General features: G+C 42.0%; 1 protein-coding gene across 1 annotated transcript in view; it reads right to left on the minus strand.

Annotated features, from left to right (window-relative positions):
- Positions 1-19,924, minus strand: part of LOC138293021 (dimethylaniline monooxygenase [N-oxide-forming] 2-like) — a 291,867-nt gene extending 271,943 nt beyond the window's left edge. The window contains exon 1 of the mRNA XM_069231993.1: positions 19,819-19,924. The gene's annotated coding sequence lies outside the window, so the exon portion shown is untranslated. The remainder of the gene's footprint in view (positions 1-19,818) is intronic.
- Positions 19,925-21,323: the final 1,399 nt, after the last annotated feature.

Raw genomic sequence — 21,323 nt, forward strand, 5'->3', positions numbered from 1 at the left:
AAATAAATATCTAGCAAAATGAAGTTTTTCACAGAATTCCCTGCTGTGAGAATCTCTACGCTATATATATATATACATATATATATATTTTTTTCAAAAAACGGTGCGACTCGATAAAGCACCAAAAGGCTGCACAATATCCAAAAGCTCGTGGAAAGTAGAGAGGGAACACAATTACAAAAAATCATTCATATGCAGAATCGTCGGCTCCATTTTATTGAAAATGTTCATGTAATAAACAAAATTAAATAAGTGGCACTTCAAAAAATGACATCAAATGAAAAATCCATAAAGTGCCCACTATGGACAACAAACATACGCTGTCCCGGCCAAATGTCGACGCGTTTCGGCAACAGCCTTCAACTGGACATTGGCGGACATTTTTACACCTAACTATTCAAGTCTTCTAGTCCTTCTTTGATTTTAGCAGCATAGCTAGAGAAAAGTGCAAAAGGTCGGCCATTTTATAACATAATAGTCTTAAATTAAATTCAAACTATCGATTTTAGTCCATGTACTTAGGTCAGATTCCAAATATCACACTCCATGGGCCAGATGTAGAAAGCCTTTTGCACGTCGCAAACTGTGAAAAAAGCAGTTTGCGACGTGCAAAAGGCCTAACGCGATGCACAACCTCAAATTGCGAGTCGGTACCGACTCGCAATTTGAGGCGGCGACTCGCAAATCGGAAGGGGTGTTCCCTTCCTATTTGCGACCGCATCGCCATGCTGAGTTGCTTTGTGACCGCGAATGCGGTCGCAAACCAACACGCAGTTACCACCCTCTTGAAGTGGGTGGTAACTCATTCGCAAAAGGGAAGGGGTCCCCATGGGACCCCTTCCCCTTTGTGAATGACGAAAAAATGTTTTTTCAGAGCAGACAGTGGTCCTATGGACCACTGCCTACTCTGAAAAAAACGAAACCATTTGGTTTCGGAAGTTTTTCTTTTTGCAACTCGTTTTCCTTTACAGAAAACGGGCTGCAAAAAGAAAAAAAAACTGCTTTATTAAAAATGCAGTCACAGACATGGAGGTCTGCTGTCCCCAGCAGGCCACCATCCCTGTGAATGCATGGACTCGCTATGGGGTCGCAAAATGCGACCCACCTCATTAATATTCATGAGGTGGGTTTTTGCAACCCCATAGCGAGTCGCAGAAGGTGTCTGAGACACCTTTCTGCATGCGCTTTTGCGAGTTGCAATTTGCGAGTCGGTATGACTCGCAAATTGCAAGTCGCAAAATTTTATCTACCTACATCTGGCCCCATGGGTCTTATATGATCTCTTGTGTCATCCTATTATAATATAATCACTCAATGATGTATGTTCTTCCAATTGTTGATAACAAATTATGAAGAAAAGAACAAACCATATATAAATATTTTCTTATGTGGATAATACCGAATTCTAGCTTTACTATTACAAATAATTTATATATAAATAGCTATATGCAATATAATATAAACATCTATCAATTTATAAATACAATCAATATATGCATTCTATAAATAGAATAAATAATTCCAACATGTATATAAAAATATGATAAAAGAGATGTTTGAAGGAGATAAATAATGAATATATATTAACTGCAAATATTATCATAATTAATGCCAACAATTAAATATCTCAATTCATCATAACAATAATGCCAAATTCATGTATAAATTACAATTTAAATAATCCACAAAAAAAAGATTAAGACCTTATTCAATGTTAATGATACATCGATCGAAAAAGTCATATTCTAATGTAGGTCTTATGACTCAAACACAGGACCTCTATAAATAAAGAGAAGAAAAAAGAAAGACCTATTTGATCTAAAGACGTGAATACAAATATAGACCGCCTGACACTCACCCAAAAGTGCTGCTTGAAAATAGTTTCAATATTGTGCAAAAGTGATGGTCTGGGTGTAAAAAAAAAAAAAAAAAAAAAAAGGAGAATATATATATGTGTGTGTGTGTGTGTATATATATATATATATATATATATACACTCTAACTAAAAATAACCAATTTCCTAGTCCGGAACCAATATTTACAATCACAAAATCCAATAAAAGGTCTTATTATGATGTCAATTATTGCTTAATATACATAGGAATTTCATTGCTTATAAATAGAGACTACAAAAGTTTCAATTTTCACAAATGTACATAGAGTTCCGCATCCAAATTATGACCCCACGGGTTTTCAGAACCTATTAGTAGAATCATTCTAGATTCAGTTTGTCGTAACTGAGCAGTTCTATTGACCCCCCCCGGGGTTGACAGCAATGGTTTTTATACCATAAAATGTCAAAGAGCTACAATTGCCTTCATGAACATCCCAGAAGTGTTTAGCTAAGGGATAAGATGGATCATGGTTTTTGATTGCTCTGAGATGTGTTTAAAAACGTCACTTTTAGTTTATGAATGGTACTGCCAACTTATTTTTTGTGGCAGCCACATTCAATCACATATACAACGTATTCAGTATCACAGGTAATACGATCAGTTATTTCACAGATTCTGCCCTCAAATATAGTATATGAATGGGTATTTTGTGCATATGAACAGGATTTACAATGACCACATTTCCAAAAACCCAAACTTTTCTTAGATAGCCAAGATCGATTAGCTTTGGAACAGAATGACCTTCTAGTAAGATGATCACCTAATGACTGAGTTTTATGATATGTGATCTGAGGATGTAAACCTATGTTATCTTTAATGGAAGAATCATGTCTCAAAACATGGCAATTTTTTTGTATGATGTTATTCAATTGAGAATGTTGGGAATTGATTTCAAGAAAAAGTCTGGGTGGAGATCTATCATCTTGACAATCGTCATTGATACCTCCAGATTTAAAAAACAGTTTTTCTCTGGACATGTTTAACACTCTCAGGTGAGCATCATTTAAGATCTTTAAGGGATAACCTCTTTCTAGTAATCTCAGTATCATAGTGGCAATTTCAATGTAGAAACATTCATCATCAGAACAAATTCTACGAGCCCGTAAAAATTTACTATATGGAATGCTCCATTTTAAAGCTTTGGAATGACCGCTATTTCCATGCAAGATAGAATTACAGGCAGTTGGTTTGCGAAATATGGTAGTCTGTAAAATATAATTATGGACGGTTATCTAAACATCAAGAAATTCTATAGTATGAGCTCTATACTTTAAATCTAAATGGATGTTAAACTCATTGTTGTTAAGTATATTGACATATTGAGCCAGAGAATGTTCATCACCATCCCAAATGAGAAAGAGATCATCAATATATCTGACCCACAGCACCACTTGTTCCATGTACTTGCTGTTGGAATCAGACCAAGCTATCTCCTTCTCCCACCAACCCATATATAGGTTCACGTATGTGGGAGCAAATGAGGCTCCCATTGCTGTCCCTTGTTTCTGCAAATAGTACTGATTATCAAATAAAAAAACATTATGGGTAAGACAAAATCTTAGCATGGTTAAAAGCATATTAGTATGTTGAAGAAATTCAATTTTGAGGGTACCTTAAAAAAAGTCTGCAGGCCTGAATACCATATTCATGCATAATGGAGGTATAAAGGGCGGTCACATCCATAGTGACCAATAAAAAATTAGATTGCCATGGAATATTGTGAATCTTGGCTAAAAAATCATTTGTGTCTTGTAAGTATGAGGGCAGTTCAGTTACATAAGGACACAGAAAGAGATCCAAGTAACGGGAAGTATTTTCTAGGAGGGAGGAATTCATACTAACTATTGGTCAACAGGGGGGATGCTCCTTATTTTTATGAATTTTTGGTAAAAAGTAAATGTAAGGAATTTTTGGAAATACGACCTTCAAGTAAAGATACTCATTCTGGTCAATGAGGCCATTGATACACAAAGTATCTAGCATCTCCCAATAAATGGCTTGATATTCAGTAGTGGGATTAGTGCCTATTTTTTCATAATGATGCTTGTTGGATAGTTGGTGATGTGCCTCCTTGACATAACTTTCTGCGTCCATGATTACGATGTTACCTCCTTTATCGGAGGGCTTGATGACGATAGTGCTATTGGATTTCAACTCATTTAAATCTTTCCAATCTAAGGCTGAAAAGTTGGTTCTCTTAAATATTTTTACTTAATTGCCATTCCGATCATCGCGAAAATGATCAATATCATCAACCACCAATTCATAAAACGTGTCAATCAAATTACCAGTAGGTAGCTGTGGATTAAATCTACTGGAAGGTTTTAATGCACTAGAGGTGGTCTGATCTGTTATAAATCCCATGGTTTTCAAAATTTCATTGTCAGTACCTCTGTTATTGCTCATGGTATCTTCTGAACTGCTCAAATTACCAATCTCTACAAGATCGGGAACATCATTAATATGGAACCCAGAAAGATTACCCACATTTATATTTGACCCTGATGCGATTGCCCGTGTTTTATTGGAAAAATGTTTCATTAAACGCAACTTGCATGTGAATTTGTATAGTTCTATTCTAGTGTCAACATAATCCCAATGTAGATCCGGACAAAAACTCAACCCTAGGTTGAGAATACATTCTTGGTTCTGGGTCAATTCAGCCTTAGAAATATTTACAATGATATTAGAATTGTCAAACTGAAGATCCCCCTCTAGTCTTGATGTTTGTAATTTCTTCCTCTTCCCCCTCTGCTTCTTGTGCCTCCTCGACCTTGTCCTTTGTTCCTGTTTGATTGTGGCGTGACTGATTGTAATAGTCTCATTTCCCAGTAAAAATCCAATTTATTTGCAGAGGCCTCATCAGCTGATGAACTCAGGTCAGAACTCTCATCCACCGAATTCACTGTCACATTTGAGCTATCTGTTGTTACAATTTTATCTTGTGCTCTCAATGTATTGTATTTTTGAGCAAATGTATAGATTCTTCCTACTTCATAATCTTTTTTGTCTCTATTAAATTTTAAAGCTTTATGAGTTTTGATTTCATCTTTTTTTGTAATAAGTTCTTCCATTTTCACCAATAATTGCTGTATTTCTTGAGAGTTGGCCATTTTTTCTTATTCTTTTGTTACCTGTTCAATCTTATGTGTTTGTTCCTCCATGCGTCGTTTAGATTGAATAATCAAAGTATCCATCAATCTGACTGAACAATCGGATGTTGGTAATCTCCATTGTTCCAATAGATCGGGATCAATATCCCCAAGAGTAGGCAAAATTAGAATTCTTAGACCTCGTGGTATTCGTCCATTTTCTATATATTTGGTCAATGAAGTCATTTCCCACCATTTTTTCAATTCTAAAATCAGTGCCTTTTCCAATTCAAAAATAATATTCGCTGCAGTACGAGTTTGCGGATTTATAACAACTGATGTTCCTGGAGCATTATCAAATAGAGTAGTAGCTGCCTGTTCCCACAAAGCTCTCTGATTGGCCATATTGTACTCGATTATTCAAAAGTTATAACGTGGAATCACACAACAAGAATAGCAGTCATTAGACGGAATCCTCAATGTGCAAACATGTATAGTAACAGTTTCACAATGAAAAAAAGTTTTCCAAAAGGCAAAAAAGGGGCAAAAACTAAAATCGGGAAGAAAAACCAATGAAATTCCAAAAATATGTACTGGAGAAACGTGTAAAGGTCTTATCCAAAGAACCGGACTGAAAACAACGGGACAGCGTGTGTGAATAAAGTCAAAGGAGCCGACGCATATAGACACACCTGCAACTCGGATGTAAAATGTATAGGCTTTACACTATTTGCCAACAAATCGAGGGCACCATTACCCCTGCATTGCTTGGTCTATTGCAAACTCAGCACTCTGTGTTTCCCTTTCTACAGGTGATATGCATTCTCTGTTGAGGAAATGTAACCTTTCACATATTTGCTTCTTGCATACAATTTCACTTCCATGCAACAAGCAAATGAGACCATCCACTGTGCTCCAATTTGTATGTTTAACAGGTGAACCTCCTATACTATAACATGTCCCACTGACATTTTTAGGTCGAGCCTACCAGACAGCGCAAGCTTTCTTGTTACAAAATACCTATAGTGGACTTAACAAGAACTTACAGGCTCCCCATTGTTTACGACTGATTGGCTGTATTGTCACTATTATTTTCAAGCTTCTTCTTCAAAGGGTTTCCTGTCCTAGCTTGTCCATCTTGTGTTTGTCCCATTCCTGGAGCTTGCACTCTTTACCATCTCTCCGACTGGCTTACTGATATCTTTCCACTGTTCAATTTTAGAGAGATACGTTTTTCTATTTCCATAAGCACCAGATGGGAGTGCATGTATTTTCCAGCTCCATTCCTCACATGCTTCTCCCCCCACCAAATAACATGTTGCTGTCTCCCTTGTGTTCAAAACTCTCTCTTGTGTACTACTACCAGCAAAACACCCTGCCCGCACAGCACACCATGTTGCTTTCTCGCATGCCTACTTCTCCCCCGCCCCACATGCTGCTGACCCTCAAATGCTGCTTTTTCCCTCCTCCGTCCAATCCCCATTGTTCCACCCAGGGCTGGAGAGAGAGGCAGGTAGTAACTTGCAACATCTTTTTTTTTTTTTTTTTATTTACTGATCCAAGTTGGACAGTGCCCCATCACTTTATAGGCAAAGTCAATAGGTCCTAAAGGAGAGACATATTGGCTTTGCCCATGCTTGTATTTCTTATGGCACAAATGTGTGAATGCTTATCAGTGGACTGCTTGTATATGTCATAGTGCTGGACAAAACAATTTTAAAGCTTTGTGGAAAAATCAGGCAATTGGTTAATGGTCATGTATTTCAGGAGATTCATAAACTGCAATTTGCAAACTTAGTAGTCAAGAGATCTCTTGAATTGACATTATGAAATCCATTTGATACCTTTTTTTCAGAATTTAGTTTTCTCAAACACTACTGAATGAATTTACGCCAGCTCAAAAATAATCTATACTCCAGTAATTTCTATCTTCATTCCAAGTTTGGTGTAAATCTGTTCAACACAGTTTTTACTGTATATGAAAGTAAAAATTCCTATTCGAGTTAGAATAAAACAAAATAGAACAATTAGGACAAGCCTATAGCTTGCACCCCACACTCCTCACCCCCTTGATGATCTACAATACACTTTGAACCTTACTCTACCAGACTAGGTTGCTCTCAAACTCGTATAGATTTGTTAAACAGCCCCTCGGGTATTAGCAATCAAAAATAATTTCCCCCAAACTAAGCATCTTAACTATAATTACAGAATCACTATTGTCGACTTTGAAATGTTCACACATGCCACACAGCTTGCCCAATGCTGAGGGGAGATCATGTAACTAGCTATGGTAGTTAAAGTCATGTTTCACTTTCTTTTAATTCTTGTGACGTATTGTGAAGAGAAATTTCACACAAGTATAAAAAAGGAATATTTATGGAACTTGAAGAGTAGTACAGTACCATCATACTCCACCTGCTTCCTATTTGTCAACAGTTCAACTGAATCTCAGCTTGAGTGAGCAAAAGTATTATAGTTCATAGATAGACAAAAGCATATAAAAATGAAAGAGACGGAACAGGGAAAAGGAAGAGGACATGGAGGGAACAGATATGTCTGTTACAGCAACATGATTACAATAATTTGCATGTGGAAAGTTCTAGACTCTAAAAGTAGTGTTCTGTCAGCATGAATAAATTTGGCAATACTTCTCATCACCACAACCTGTTTGAGTAATACATTAAGGTCAGGAGGTAGCATGTTTACTTCAAATATCTGCAAGAGAAGCTCTTCAAGTAGATCAAAGTGAAAGTGAGAAAATTGTTATCATTGTAAACAATAACTATATGTTTAGTGTTAAAAACGAAACCTGACATAAGTCTCCCCATCTATATTAAACACCATGGGCAAGATTTATCAAGGGCATGCGTTGCCCTTGCATCACACAAGAGCACTCAAGAGCAAAGCAAACTCTTAAGTTAGATTTACTATGCCACACAGAGCCACCTTGCATGGCCTTGTGTGGCAGAGTAAATGTGTAATAATGCAAGGCAGCGCAAATCGCAAACAAGGATTGACAACTACTGAGGGTAGAGGTTACTTGGAAAACCTTTGAAAATGTTTGTAAAGTTTTGTTTGGTTATTTAGGCCCAACTTTGGAGACCAACTCTGACAGGGAGCAAGTCCCAGGGGCCAATGAGGCTTGGCAGGATAGTTACCTTGCAGCCAAAGCAGTCTCCAATACAGTTCCAGGCTCGATTGGTGAACCACTATCAGCATCGATTGGGTGGTCCTGAAGCAAGGAATACAGGATGCTGAAGATGTTGAAGGATGCTGGTCTGATGCCGGGGATCGTTCTGGGTCCACTTTTTCATCCACAAACACGGTGGGGTGACTTTAGCCAAACAGGTTGATGTCCTTTGAAATCTGATTGTAGTCTAGCCAAAAAAAACAGTTGCCACTGGACCACTAATCTCTGGTTACAGCAAAACCAGTGGTTCCCTTTAACTGAAGCTGGTATCAGTCTTGGGCAACCAAACTGCACTCCTATGACTATCATGCTGCACTTCAGCGGTTAGTGGTGATCAAGCGATTGTGGCTACCAACTCACCAAGATAGGCTTCCTCAGCTTTTGTGACCCTGGAGTTTTAACAGGACATCAACCAACTGACTCTAGTGGTCACTTCCTCTTTCTTGGGCTCAGGGTGGACTTTTCTTTGAGCAGGGTACCACAGGCACAGTCCTCTCTTTGGTAGCCCAAGGATAAGATGGTGCAGCCTCTCTTGTCAGATCCAGGGAACAGTAGGGGAGTTTTTCTTCGGTGCTCCCCAGTACAGAGGTGATCTGAGGTCCGGGGACCAGGGCTACACACTTTATGCACAGGACCTGCCCTTGGGGAATGTGGTGACTTAACTAATGGATGGTCCAGATCCCATCCTGCCTGATGGCGAATCACTGAATAATGTGGCATCTGGCTATCCCATATTCTGACCACTCGCAAGGTGGCAGAAACTCTCTCTCGGTGTGTGGAACTTTTGTGTGGAGGTTGGTAGTCAACTTTAGAGGGCTAAACACCCATGGGAAAAACCTTTTTTTTTTTAAACTGTTTTCCGCTCTCTGTTCTTGATGCTAAAAACCTTTCAATTGAAAATATCTAGGATAATGCCAGTGATTGAGATATCAAAATAGAAAAAAGTTAAGGTAAACCATGAAGTAGGCACTTGTAAAAGTCTGAATCATGAAGATAACCTGTACTAGTGATAGAGCTGAATTTGATTTAATATAATAAATGTGACATTTCTGTATTCAAATGACAACACTGCACTTGAAAGGAATTTATTCTTTTTGTGCTCGACAAAAGTAGGCCAAAACTAGGCCTCAACTTAATTTTCCATTTTTCTTTTCTAACGCAGCCGTCAAAATTAATATTCTTTATTTCTCTTCTCATTGCATATAGCCAAAATGTCCACTTGTAATGCTTAGTTGACATACTGCTCTCAAAGAAACAAACAAGAAGCTTTTGTAACATTCAATGCTTTTCCCTAACATTAGCCACTTACTTGTATGACGTCCATTTTTTTGTGCTTATTTAGTACTGTCACATCCAAAGACATTAGGTTAGAGTAGGACAAATTAATATGCCTTTGCGACTGGGTGTTAGAATGGTGGAATAAGATAATGCTGTAAAATTCTGTATTTCGATTTGGTGATTCAATGGTACGTTTGATCAACTTATTTTGACTTTGCGATTTCAATTGAGTTTTATGATGGATTTTGTTGTAAAAGCTACAAAGTCTGAAGGTGAGCCAGTCTTTTGACAAAATGGCTTGACGCAGAACACTTGTGGCTCTGTTGGACACGTTATTTACCTTCGGTAACAAAATATCTGATAGAGACATATTCTAGTTGCAGATTCCTTACCTTAGAATTTCCCCCAGGCGTCAGACTGGATCCGGAGATTTTTCTTCAAGGAATAGCCTTGCGCATCAGTAGGTGGCATCAATCGACTCCGCGGGTGTCGTAGTCACCGTGATGACTCCGGGAGTAGTACATAGACGTCGCCTCAGCACAGTGACGTCAATTTCTTTGAACGACTTTCCACGCCAAAGCACAGAGCCGCTAAGAACACTGAGATTGGTGCGCCAGAGCTAAGGACGTGAAGGGGGAATCCCTGTCCCTAGAAATCAGTTCGCAAGCGGGGAGGATGGGTGAGTTGGTAAGGAATCTGCAACTAGAATATGTCTACGTTTTCGTTAGCAAAGGCAAGTAACTAGTACATCTGATAGAGACTTCTAGTTGCAGATTTCTTACCTTAGAATAGATACCCAAGCAATGCCTCGGAGGTGGGCTGCAAATGAAGATCATACTAGAAAGTCCTGTAGGACCGATCGACCAAAGTAGCCGTCCCAATGGATCTGACTGTCCAGGCAGTAGTGTTTAGCAAACGTGTGCAGAGACTCTCACGTAGCTGCCTGGCAGATATCCAGGACAGGAACTCCTTGTGCTAACACAGTGGAAGCAGCAGTCGCTCTGGCTGATTGGGCATGCAAGCCCTCAGTGGGTTGCTTTTTGGCCAAAGCATAGCACATCTTGATGCAAAGAAGTACCCATCGAGAGTTGACACATTTTTGCACCGCGTTCCCTTTCTTTGCACCCACATACCAGACAAAGAGTTGATCGTTCACCCGGAAATCTTTAGTACGATTAAGATAGAATGCCAACGCTCTTTTTGGATCCAGACGGTGGAGTCTCTCCTCCTCATCGGAAGGATGTGGGGGTGCGTAAAAAGTAGGCAGGGTGATGGACTGGCCTACATGAAAACTTGTAACCACCTTTGGAAGGAAGGAAGCCTTAGTGCGCAACACCACTTTGTCAGGGTGCACAGACAAGTATGGAGGTTTGGACGAAAGGGCCTGAAGCTCACTCACTCTGTGAGCAGAAGTGATGGCAACAAGAAAGACAGTTTTGAAGGTGAGGAGCCGTAAGGGTGTATCAGGTCAAAGGGAGTACACACTAAATAAGTAAGGACAAGATTGAGGTGCCACTGAGGTATGATAAAGGGAGTGGGAGGAAATAAATGGGTGAGTCCTTTTAGAAATCCACTCACAATAGGAGATTTAAAGAGTGAGGGTTGATCAGGTAACCTAAGAAAGGCCGAAATGGCAGATAAATACCCTTTTAGAATGCCCAAAGAAGAGCCCTCCTGGGCCAAAGAAAGAATGAACAAAAGAACCTCAGATAGAGGGGCAGAGAGGATATCAACCGATTTGTTGGTGACCATGCCACAAATTTATGCCAACGACAGGCGTATACCGTTTTGGTAGAGGGATGCCTGGCTGCCAACATAACATCACAGACTTCGGGTCGAAGATCAAAAGTCGTCAACTGACGCTGCTCAATCTCCACGCATGAAGGCAGAGATTGGACAGGTTCAGATGGAGAACCATTCCCTGCTGCTGCGGCAGAAGATCTGCCTGAAGAGGCAGTCTGAGTGGAGGATCGATGGCCATACTCAATAGCTCTGGATACCATACTCTCCACGCCCAGTCCGGAGCCACCAGGATGACTTGGGCCCAATTGTTCCTGATCTTCTTGAGAACTCTGGGCAGAAGTGGTATAGGCAGAAAGGTGTAAAGGATGCCGGAGGTCCACTCAAGACGAAAAACGCCGCCGAGCGAATGCCCCCTTGAAAACTCCAACGCGCAAGACATTGTGCGTTCTCTGTGGAGCTGAACAGATCTAACCAAGGCTCTCCCCACTGCTGAAAGAGACCTTGCGCCACCTCCGGATGGAGACACCATTTGTGATCGGCTGTGCATCGACGGCTGAGTTCGTCCACTCTGGCATTGAGAGATCCCGACAGATGGTGAACCCCCAGGGTGATGCCCTGATGTTCCAGCCATGTCCAGAGACGTAGTGCCTCCTGACAAAGGGTCTAGGACCCTACTCCGCCCTGTTTGTTGCAGTACCACATCAGGGTAGTATTGTCCGTGAACACCTGTACTACCTTCCCTTTGAGAGACGGAAGAAATGCTTTCAATGAAAGCCTCATCGCCCGAAGCTCCAGAAAATTTATATGGAGCTGAGACTCTGCCGGAGACCAGAGGCCTCTGATCTCTACCTCTCCCTTGTAGCCGCCCAAACCCAGAAGTGACGCATCCATCAATTTAGATAGATCTGGCTGGGAAAGGGAGAGGGATCTGCCGTGGACCCTATGCGGATTCGAAAGCCACCACTGTAGGTCTTTTGCAGTCCCATCCGAGATCTGGACCATGTCGGAGAGGTTCCCCTGATGTTGCGCCCACTGGAACTTCAAGTCCCACTTCAAGTCCCACTTCAGAGCCCGCATCTGGCATGTGCCACTAGCAGGATGCAGGAGGCCATGAGGCCCAGCAGCCTCAGAGTCAGTCTCACCGAAACCCAAGACAGAGGCTGAAAGATCGGAATCGTAGCCTGAATATCTTGGACTCGCGGTTTGGGAGGATAAGCCCAAAACTGCACTGTGTCCAGAACAGCTCTGATGAAAAGGAGCGTCTGAGAGGGACTCAGGTGTGACTTCGGTACGTTCATAGTGAACCCCAGCTGTGCAGGAGGCTCGCCGTAGTCTGAAGGTTGGGGGCAACTTTCTGGGGCGAGTCCGCCTTCAATAGCCAGTCGTCAAGGTAGGGGAAGACTGAGACCCCTAACCTGCACAGATGAGCTGCAACCACCGCCATCACTTGCGTGAACACCCAAGGGGCACTGGCAAGGCTGAAGGGGAGCACAGTAAACTGATAGTTCTTGTGACCTACCACAAATCGTAGGTAACTTCTGTGGGCAGGCAGGGTGGGATGTGGAAATGAGCATCCTGCAAGTCCAGCACTATCATCCAGTCTCCTGGGTCTAAGGTAGACAGAACCTGAGCCAGGGTGAGCAGTAGTTGAGGTCCCGAAGGTCTAGGATAGGACGTAAGCCCTTGTCCTTTTTCGGAACCAGAAAGTAGTGGGAATAACAACCACGACCTACTTCTGGCACAGGGACCTTCTCTATAGCTCCCTTGGCCAAGAGATCTGCGACTTCCTGGTGTAGAAGTGCCAAATGATTCTACAAGAGTTGGCTGAGTGATGGAGGCATGGCCAGTGGGGCAGATTTAAAAGGGAGGGAGTAGCCCTTTCGAACGATCTGCAAAACCCATCTGTCCTTAGTGATGGATTCCCAGTGGGGCAGATGATGGTGAATCCTGCCGCCAACTGGATGGGAGTGAAGGGATGGCCTAGGAGGGTTTGGAGGCTCAGGCAGGGGCAGAGGTGGACTGGGCAGACCTCTGGTTCCCTGTCCCATGTCCACTTGGGATTCCACGTCACCTGCCACGCAGTGGCTTAACTGCATGAGTGGCATGGTGGCTGGGCGGCGACGTGACAGGGAGTTCCTTCCGTGTCCACAAAAGGGGTGAAAAGCGGACTGCTGGGGGCGAGGGGCAGCGGAAAGACCAAGAGACCAAGCCGTAGCCTGGGAATCCTTGAATCTCTCCAAGGCCTAGTCCGCTTTTTTCTCCAAAGAGGCAGAAGCCATCAAAGGGCCTGTCCATGAGAGACTGTTAGACATCCCCCGAAAAACCAGAAGCATGCAACCAGGTGTGGCGTCTCAAGGCCACTGTCATAGCAACCGATCTGCCCAGAGAGTTAGTCGTGTCCAGCCCACATTGGATCGTGAACTTCGCTGCATCTCTCCCATCGTTGACAGCTTGGTAGACAATAGCACAAGCCTCCTCTGGTGCCTGCGGCAGGACTTGCTTAGCCGAAACCCACAGAGAGTGGGTATAGCGGCCCAAAAGGCACGCAGTGTTCATGGACCGCAGCTCAAGACTTGAGGAAGAAAACAACTTCTTCCCAAATTGTTCCAGCCTTTTTGATTCCCTATCCGGGGATGTGGAAGGGAATGCGCCTGAGGAGGAGGAAGCCTGGATGACAAGACTCTCAGGTTTGGGGTGTTGGGACAGAAATTTAGGGTCGTTTGGAGCGGGCCGATGGCAGAATGCGATAGTCCTATTCAGAGGAGCCCCTGTGTTGGGTTTGGACCAAGTACCTCAAAGGACATTGGTGAGGGCTTTATTGAAAGGTAAAAGGGGCTCAGATGTGGAAGCCCCTGGCTGAAGAACCTCCATCAGGAGGTTGGACCTGACCTCTACAGTAGGTAGCTCAAGGCCAAGAGCCTCGGCCGCCCTACTGACCACCATAGCATACGTCACTCCCTCTGCCGTAGCCACAGTAGGAGGAGACAGCATGCCAGCGGCTGGAGAAGTGTCCAGTCCACTGGCCTCACCCAGTTCCTCTGCCCAATCCAAAGATAGGTCATCCTGGTATTCATAAGGGTCCAGGGACCCCTCCAATCCTGTGGTTTTTGAGTGAGCATTATGCGAATTCCCTATACTGATTTATAATTTTTTTTTTTCATTCCTACCTTTTTTTCTGTATTATTACTCTTTGTATTTATTTCAATAAACATTCCTGGTTTAGATTTTACTTTTGAATCCTGGTGATTTATTTCTTTGAAATGCTATTTAATGATATTGTATTCAGGTGCCGCTTACAGGAATATTGCCTCTTGCCGTTTTCATGCTGGCGGTCTTTTCACAGACCCCCATCCCCCTTGAGGCGCCGCCGGCCGTATAATGGACATTCTGTTGGGCCAGGACATTGCTGATGGCTCCACATGGAGCTGTCGTCAATGCTGCTGTGCGGCATGTGCAGCAGCACCCAGGCACCAATCGTGCTTAGGTGCTTTATCTGGCAAGATACCAGCAAAGCCATTCTGTTTGTTATCCCATGAGAATTCAGGATTCCTCACTCTCCTCTGATCAAGGGCATTCGAAGAAAGAGAATAGAGGATCTAGGATTGTTTGTGGCCCTAAAAGAAAGAGGTCAGAACCCTGCCAGGTTATCTAAAGAAAGACTGAGGGCCGTACACCTGTACAGCCATAACCAAATGCATGTTTTTGGAGGAAACCATTTTAATCAGATTCGTTTTACCAAGCTGAAACAGAGGAGGTGATCCATTTTTTAAATAGATGATAATGACAGGACTGATTCATAATTACACGGTCTTGAGATTTGCATTTTTCCCTGAGAGCCAGACCCTGAAGTACTCTAAATGAATAATTTAATAGGGGTTGAATATAGTGTGATCTTGCCTTTCTGATGCCACAATAATAATTTGTGTTTTTCCCTTGTTAGGTTTGTAAGTACAAATGAGGCAACTTTCCTTATCTCATACATCAAGCAGGTTAGAGGTAGTAATTATACTTCATTTGAATGCACAGCTACTTTAGCTGCCCTGTGGGGGAGCAGTATTAAAGAGCAGTACTAATTTGTTCAGGCTGTAAACATAGCTCCATGTATAGGGCATAAAGAAATTAAGAAAGTGGGCAGCCTTGCAAGGTGCCCTGTGTGAGGGAGTGAGTAGCCATTGAAGTAGCACAATGTGACCACCAGTATTGCAACTAATTTCCATGCATAGATTGATAGTGCAATCCAAATTGTCACATCTTGGACCGAAGGAATGGTCTCTCTACCAAGTCTAATACCTTTTCGGCATCCCTTGCTATAAAATCAATGTGTATGTATCTTTATTCCCTCCAATCAATTAGTGATACAGTGAAATCTGTGTGGCCAGTAGCATCTATGCATAGGATAAAACCATGTTGACATGGAAAAATCAAGTTGAAATTCCCTTAGCTGATCTGCTAGCAATTTATCGGGCCTAGATTTTGTTGTCTGCACATAGCATAGAGGTGATCCTGAAAAGAGCATAATATCAGAGATAGTCTATCTATTTTTTTTAATCATAATTTGAGCTCATTCCCATTAAATTCCTGTCATGATTTCTTTCACCACTTCCAAAAAGGATGTAAGAAGCACCTCTATGAGCGGTTTGTGAAGGTCAGTCGGCAGTGCATTGGTGCTAGTAGCCACACCTGTTGAGGTAGTTTGAATTATCACAAAAGGTTCTGACTGTGTCAGGAGCCATCACGTTGATAGTTGAACATCAGTTAGCTACAGGAGTGGCATTTTGTTAGAAATGGGGTCTTTGGTTGACATTCAGGTTGCCCCCTGTTCAAGCAAGGACCCTCACTCTAGTCAGGGTAAAAGAGAATCACCCTCAGCTAACCCCTGCTTACCCCCTTGGTAGCTTGGCAGAGCAGTAGGCTTAACTTCAGAGTGCTAGGTGTAAAGTATTTGTACCGACACACACAGTAACTTAATGAAAACACTACAAAATGACACAAAACCAGTTAAAAAAAAAAAGGAAATAAAAACAAGACCGAAACGACAAAAATCCACAATATACAATTCAAGTTATCAATAAAAATGCAAAGAGTCTTTAAGTAGTTTCAAACACACACTAACGCTGTTAGTGTGAAAAAGTACCTTGGGTGCGCCAAAACTAACCCCACACAGGCGAGTGCACGTCAAAAAGTGCTTGCAAAGCTATGATCCCACTCACAAGCGGGACCTTGCGTTGTTTCTCATTTCGCCGAGTCGGGGTGCGTCGTTTCTTCTCTCTACAGGAGAACGATGCGTCGATCCGGTCAGCACTCTCGGAACCGGGCAGGCCTTGCATTGTTTTTACACACCCAGCGGTACTTGAGCCGGAAATCCAGCCGCACGGTGATCCGAAAACCCCTCAGCGCGGGTTGCAATCTCACAGCCTCCGTCAATGATGCTGCGTGTCCTTTCTCCTGCTCCGTGCGTTGATTCTGCAGTTGTGTTTCCGGGGAGCGTCGATTCTCAGTTGCGGAGCCGGAGGCGCGTCGTTTCTTCAGCCGCAGATCAGAGTTGGTCGATCTTTTCCCCACATGGCGCTCTTTGTGTGGATTTCCTTGTCTTTTGGCTGCCAGCTTGTCGTTTCAGGGTCTCTGGAACTGGATGGGCACCACAGGGCAGAGTAGGAGTCTCTCCAGAGACTCCAGGTGCTGGCAGAGAGAAGTCTTTGCTGTCCCTGAGACTTCAAACAGGAGGCAAGCTTTACATCAAGCCCTTAGAGATTTCTTCTCAAGATGGTAGGCACACAAAGTCCAGTCTTTGCCCTTTTACTCTGGCAGAAGCACCAACTGCAGGATAGCTCCACAAAGCACAGTCACAGGTAGGGCAGCTCTTCTTCCTCAGCTCTTCTACAGGCAGAGGTTCCTCTTGTTTCCAGAAGTGTTTCTAAGGTCTGTGGTTTTGAGTGCCCTTCTTATACCCATTTTCTCCTTTGAAGTAGGCCTACTTCAAAGTAAAGTCTCTTTTGAATGTGAAATCCTGCCTTGCCCAGGCCAGGCCCCAGACACTCACCAGGGGGTTGGGGACTGCATTGTGTGAGGGCAGGCACAGCCCTTTCAGGTGTGAGTGACCACTCATCCCCTCCCTCTTAGCACAGATGGCTCATCAGGAAATGCAGACTACACCCCAGCTCCCTGTGTGTCACTGTCTAGTGTGAGGTGCAACCAGCCCAACTGTCAAACTGACCTAGACAGGGAATCCACAAATAGGCAGAGTCACAGAAATGGTATAAGCAAGAAAATGCTCACTTTCTAAAAGGGGCATTTTCAAACACACACTCTTAAAAATCAACTTTACTAAAAGATGTATTTTTAAATTGTGAGCTCAGAGACCCTAAACTCCACAATTCCATCCGCTCCCAAAGGGAATCTACACTTTAATCAGATTTAAAGGTAGCCCCCATGTTAACCTATGAGAGGGACTGGCCATGCAACATTTAAAAACCGATTTTAGCAATATTTCACTGTCAAGACATATAAAAGTACATTACTATATGTCCTACCTTAACTATACACTGCACCCTGCCCTTGGGGCTACCTAGGGCCTACCTTAGGGGTGCCTTACATGTAAGAAAAGGGAAGGTTTAGGCCTGGCAAGTGGGTACACTTGCCAAGTTGAACTTACAGTTAAAACTGCACACACAGACACTGCAATGGCAGGTCTGAGACATGATTACAGAGCTACTTATGTGGGTGGCACAACCAGTGCTGCAGGCCCACTAGTAGCATTTGATTTACAGGCCCTGGCACGTCTAGTGAACCTTACTAGGGACTTACTAGTAAATCAAATATGCCAATCATGGATAAACCAATCAACAATACAATTTACACAGAGAGCATATGCACTTTAGCACTGGTTAGCAGCGGTAAAGTGCTCAGAGTTCAAAAACCAACAACAAAAGGTCAGAAAAAATAGGAGGCAGGAGGCAAAAAGATTGGGGATGACCCTGCATAGGAAAAAAAGGCCAACACATAAACAAATTCCATATTGTTTCGGTATGGGACTAACTGGTAAACTCTACCCCACATACGGCCTGATTACAAGTTAAGAAGAATGAAATTAACACACGCTTTTATGCATTAATTCTGTACTGCTGATTATTAGGGGTTAGGTTTATACACACCCAGATTAAGAGGGTGTGGAAGAACCTGATCTGATTTTAATACCCGGAAAAACAGGCCAGAAAAATGGCACAAGACTCTGACTGCAGCAACCACATGTGCAACTCACAGCTGCCCAGTATTACACAAGATTCATTAGAAGGCTTATGTAAAATTTGCATGATTTGCTTCCACAAAATTAGATAAAATTTCTGTAAAACGTTTTGAAATTACACAAAATGCAAATTAGGCATTAAGCTCTATATTCTAATGTGAAATGAGTTCTCGTGTTCATTTGGATGTGAGGATGCAACTTGCATTGAAAAGATAGCACCGAAACCATACGTTTAGTGAGCAACAGCTGATTGCGTCCTGGTCATTCACATTACCCCATACTATAATTACAAGATATGGCATAGTGGGGTAAGTTCGGGAATTTCATATGACAAGAGTATTACAAAATTCACACATTTATAGAAATGATGTGAGTGTTATTACAATGTCGTTCAGGCCTGCTTATAAATTTAAGCATGCTTACAGATTGCCTAACTCCATTACACAACCAGGTAAAATGATTTATGACATGTGAACGTACTACTCTGATATCCATGTGCAACACTAAAAGACTTCCCACAAAAACACCACGTATCAAACCACCACTCTTTCAGACAAGGAACCTACAGAGTTGTGTGCTATCCATCCACCAAAGTGTTTCAGAACATCAACAGTGGAATAAAGTACTATGTAATACGTGGAGGCTTGCAATTCCTCTATAACAGCCCATCTCTAATTTTGTTTTTACAGCTGACCCCTCAAGTCATCTGCAATAATGAAAGTAGCTGCTCCACTGTAATAACATATGACAGTTGAGTTGTTATCTCATAATGCCTCCTGCCAGCAGGCAAATTGAAAGATAGGTCGCAGAGCATAATTAAAACCATAGTATAAACAACTAAAATGCGATTTGGCTTTTCGTTCTTCAAATCTGTTTTTCAATAGGATCAGTGTATAGAACAAAGAAGTTATTTATGGTAACATGTTTATGTTTTACACTGTGTTATGTTACAGGAGAGGTAGAATTTCTCCCAAATTTTGTCAACATCATCAGCTACAGCATTTCTATACGCCTTACATTAATTGATACATATTTTGCATCAAATTACCAAATAATTACTAAATGCTTTATACTGTTTTTGATGTCTCACTACAGATTCTGCTTTTATTTTTCATGTCTGCAACCATTATGTGTATTTCGTATGAAAAGGCAAGACATCAAAGATTTAGAGGTTGTTTTAAGAAGGGTGATGGTGTGACCTTGTATTATAAGGAATACAATACCCTGTACCATGCATTAAAAAGATATGATAAAACACCCCAGAGTTCCGTGACCTTATTAAATAACTCCTTGGTGACTTGCAATATTCTTAAATGTACAGTAGTATGTATATTATTAAATATATAAATGCAATTTCAAACGCTTTTACCTTACCTAAACATGTGCGGTGGTGGGATGGGCAAAGGGCGCTCTTTCCCGAGTGCTTCCACTTTTCAGAATGGTGCAACAAAGAGTGGCTCTTACAAAACTGCCCTCAGGCAGCTAAGGAACCTCACTCGACCTGAGCCTCCATGTGACCTTAATAAGAATGCGTCAAGAGGAGGGGTTGAGTATGATTACATCGGTGCTGCAGAGTGGAGTGCGGAGAGTCTCGAAAGACCAGTTTGTAGCAGAGGGCAGATAGAGAACTGCATGGGGCAGCCCCAGTTGCGTTTGTAAGGAGAATCGTACAATTACTTAAAGTACAGAGGGGTGAGACAATAAATAAAGAGAGAGAACAGATCCATATCAGAGCCAAGGGTCTCGTTCACGAGCCGAGCATCGAAAACATTTGGCATGTAAATCATATAACAAACATTGTATAAAAATGTGGAGAAAAAAAAGTGTCTGTATAGTTAAAAAAAAAAAATGTATTTTTTTTAAACATTTGGAAGCGCTTCTGTTTGGTACATCAGAGCATATCACTGCATGGAGGTGGGCGAGCCACTAAAAGTGCAAGCCGTACTCAAGCCTGATGCCAGACCAAAGCCAAGCTCGAGGCTCACATAGAATCTGGAACCCAAAACGTGCTAAGATTTTAAAGAAGGCCATGTGGCCTAGGGACTACAAATTCTGCCCATGTAACATGGGGAACCAAGTTCAAATCCTGCACTGGGTTCCACATCTTGTTAATTCGCTAAACCTCCCTGTTTAATATTAGAGGTCTAAACTAGTTCGTCTGTTGTGAGGTTGCTTGTATGTCTGAAAGGTTTGTGCAGTGTGACACTGCTGGAAATAAAAAGTGGACTTTGCCTGTCACCTAACTTCGAAACATTAAAAACAAAGCAATAGCGTTTGATTTCAGGAAATGATACCAAATAGTTGCTGGACTGGCCAGCATGAAACTGGAAACTCCAGGATCAATCCAGGCTTTCCTGCTTGACCAAATTGTGTGATAAAAGGCAAATATTTGTCACACGGCATACTTTTTGTTCATTGTTCAAATAAGGAAGCTCAGGAAGCACTGTACAAAAGCCACTTGAGTTTGATTTTATAAACTGTTTAAATAAATTATAATAAGAACATAGCCCAAATATATGTGGTACAAATGACAAATGACTTGCCTGTTATTTCAGTCATTGCCATTATGGCGGGAGAGTAGTAGTTCGAATTTTCAATTTAATGCTAGCATTTTTAATATATTCTTCTCGTTGCAAAGATACAATCTGATCTTCTAAGGTAAAAAGCTTTTGCATTTTAAAGCATTAGTTCACTTAATTTTTTTTTTAAACACGTTGCCATATTTTAGCATTATGTTTGTTGCTTTACATGCCAAATAGTTTCAGGCTATGCTTGTACACGAGCTCTTAGAGCCAGAACCGACTCTTGTCATGGCTCTGGCTTGACAGGCATGTATTAAGAGTGATCGTTTTTAAACATGACCTTAGAAACATTCAGTC

The sequence above is a fragment of the Pleurodeles waltl genome, chromosome 4_2 (genome assembly GCF_031143425.1).
Source record: "Pleurodeles waltl isolate 20211129_DDA chromosome 4_2, aPleWal1.hap1.20221129, whole genome shotgun sequence".
NCBI lineage: Eukaryota > Metazoa > Chordata > Amphibia > Caudata > Salamandridae > Pleurodeles > Pleurodeles waltl.